Here is a 3,117-nt window from a genome sequence, read left to right as displayed (position 1 = left end):
AGGAGATCACTTTGTCAGCTTCCTAAAGAATGGACTGGAGTGGGGACAGACTTGCTTCAGGTAAACCTACCAGCAGGCTACTGCAATAGTCCAGGTGTGAGAAGAGGATGTGTACCAGTATGGCGGCAGTGTCAGAGGAGAGAAGAGGACATACTCAAGAGAGCATTTTTGTCTTTATCACATTTGTCTCTCTCTTCTTCCCCACACCTTCCCCTGCCAGGTGCTAACTTGTAAGCTGACAAAAACAATTCATTCAGTTGTCATCTATTGCTTCATAAATGGTGTGGAGAGATTTATGGTTATTGAGATAGAGATTATTGAATCCTGTAATTGAATTTCTCTTCTGATGATTGTCTAATCTACTTCATCCAGCCCTAACTTCTCTGCTGACCCCAAATGTCACATTTCCCTGGATGTAAAAACAGTGCTGCCCCCTAGACATCTGAAATCCAATGTCCAAAACTGAGTTCATTATCTTTCCCCCAACCCTTACTCTCTTCTTCTTCTTCTTCTTCTTTTTTGCAGGGCAATGAGGGTTAAGTGACTTGCCCAGGGCCACACAGCTAGTATCAAGTGTCTGAGGCCAGATTTGAACTCAGATCCTCCTGAATCCAGGGCCGGTGCTTTATCCACTGCTCCATCTAGCTGCCCCCCCTTCCTCTCTTCTTAACTTCCCTATTGCTGGTGAGGTACCACCATTCTTGTCTTCTTCAACTCCTCACTTCCTATCACTCCACATATCCAATGCATTGCAAAGCTTATTGCTTTTCCCTTCATAATATCACTCTCATCTCTTTCTCTGATGCTTGCCACCACTCTGGTTTAGGCCTTCATTACTTCATGTCTGAGTTATTGCAAGAGCCTCCTGGCTGGTCTCTCAACTACAAGTGTCCCCCCTCTCTAGTCCATCCTCTATTTGGCTATCAAACTGATCTTCCTCAAGGGCACATTAGATCATGTCACCCTACTCAAGAACTTCCATCAGCCTCCATTGCTGCCAAGATCAAATATAAAATCTTTTGTTTGGTATTCAAAACCTTTCATATCTTTTCCCCATCCACCTTTGCTGTCTTTTCAAACCTTACCACCACATACTCTGCAATCCAGTAACACTGGCCTGGTCATTCCTCAAGCAAGATGCTTCATCTTTTGTCTCCAGGTATTTTCACCCGTTGTTCCTTGTCCTTGGAACACTCTCTCTTTTTGTTTCTACCTCCCAGCTTCTCTGACTTCGTTACAGTCTCAGTTAACGTCCAACCTTCTGCAAGAAACCTTTCATCATCTTCCTTAATCTTAGTGGCTTCCTTTGAGACTTCTCAGTTTTTGTTATTTATTTATCATTCATTAGTTTACTTAATTATTCATCATTTAATTAATTAATTAGATTTATTATTTATTATATTATAGTTATGCTAACTTGTTTGTTTGAATGTTGCCTCCTTTATACTGTGAGTTCTTTGAGGACAGGCACTATCTTTTGCCTTTCTTCACATGACCAGCTCTTAGCATGGTGTCTGGCACAAAGTAGGTGTTTAATAAATATTGATTCATTGATTGACTGACGGACTGACTGAAGGATGTGGTAAGGTTTAGTTCAGGACAATTATTCCAGCAATTTGTTTTTAATGAATGAATATATGGGACTTTATAAAGATTGTTTGTCCAGTTTTTCTCAGCCTTTCTGAGCAATTAACTAAGTACTTAATTATGGTACAGTGTCCAGTCATTTTTAGTTGTGTTCTGCTCTTTGTGACCCCATTTGAGGTTTTCTTGGCAAAGATACTGGAGTAGTTTGTCATTTCCTTCTCCAGCCCATTTTACAGATGAGAAAATTGAGGCAAACATAGTTAAGTGACTTGCCCAGCATCACACAGCTAGTAAGTGTCTGAGGGCAGATTTGAACTCGGGAAGATGAATGTTTCTGACTCCAGACCCAGTACTCTATTCACTATGGTGTCACCTAGCTGTATTCCTGTATGCTACTAGACAGATCATGATGACATGTAAAGCTATAGACCTGTGCTTTCAATGTTTGAAGCTCTTAGATAAAGAAATTTAGCACCTTCTAAAAATCATAGTCTTACAGAGTTCTCTAGACCACTGAGAAATGAAATGCCTTGATAATTTATATCATTTGGAAAATTTGAGCCCAGGTTTTCCTGGTGATGATAAGGCATGCTGCCTCTCAAGATATAAGATCGGGCAGCTAGGTGGTGTAGTGCATGAAGCACTAGCTCTGGATTCAGGAGGACCTGAGTTCAAATCCAGCCTGAGACACTTGACACTTACTAGCTGTGTGACCCTGGACAAGTCACTTAACCCTCATTGCCCTAAAAAAATTTTTTTTAAAAGATCACAAAAATTATTTTGTTTCCATCCTTGATAGAACTTTTCCTTGTGTTTGTAATTAAAATACAAAGGAATGGGACACCAACAGGCCACAAATATATAACCTAATGTTATGTGTTTATTTAACCTCAGGTTATATATGTTCCTCTTTCATAGAGAGTACCTCCCCTTATGGCCACCAAGTGGCGCAGTGGATAGAGGGCCAATCCTGGAGTTAGGAAGACCTGAGTTCAAATCCAGACTCAGACACATGCTATCTATGTGACTCTGGGCACTTATTCTGTTTGGCTGTTTCCTCAACTGTAAAATTAGCTGGAGAAGGAAATGGCAAACCACTCTAGTATCTCTGCCAAGAAAACCCTAAATGGGGTCACAAAGTTTCAGACACAACTGAAAATGATTGAACACCATCTCCTTACCTTATAGTAGTTATTAATTTGCAATTCATAGGATCATAGTATAAAGCTGAAAGCCATCAAATCTGACCCCTTCATTTTACAAGTGAAGAAAATGAGATTTAAAGATACTAAGTGACTTGCCCAAGGTCTTTAGCTAGGAAGTCACAGAATCAGGATTTTAACCCCTGTATCATCATTCTGAATCTAGCACACACCTTTTGCTATTCCAGATTTCCTGTTCCAATAATAGTAGTACCTGGCATTTATATAACACTTTAGGAATTCAAAATATTCTCTTTCTGTCTTGCCAACCATACTATGCATTAGGTTCTGCAACAATTATTATCTCCATTTTATAGATAAAGACACC

This window comes from Dromiciops gliroides, chromosome 4 (genome assembly GCF_019393635.1).
Source record: "Dromiciops gliroides isolate mDroGli1 chromosome 4, mDroGli1.pri, whole genome shotgun sequence".
Lineage (NCBI taxonomy): Eukaryota > Metazoa > Chordata > Mammalia > Microbiotheria > Microbiotheriidae > Dromiciops > Dromiciops gliroides.
The sequence above is the reverse complement of the archived record's forward strand: the minus strand, read 5'-3'. Positions refer to the sequence as shown.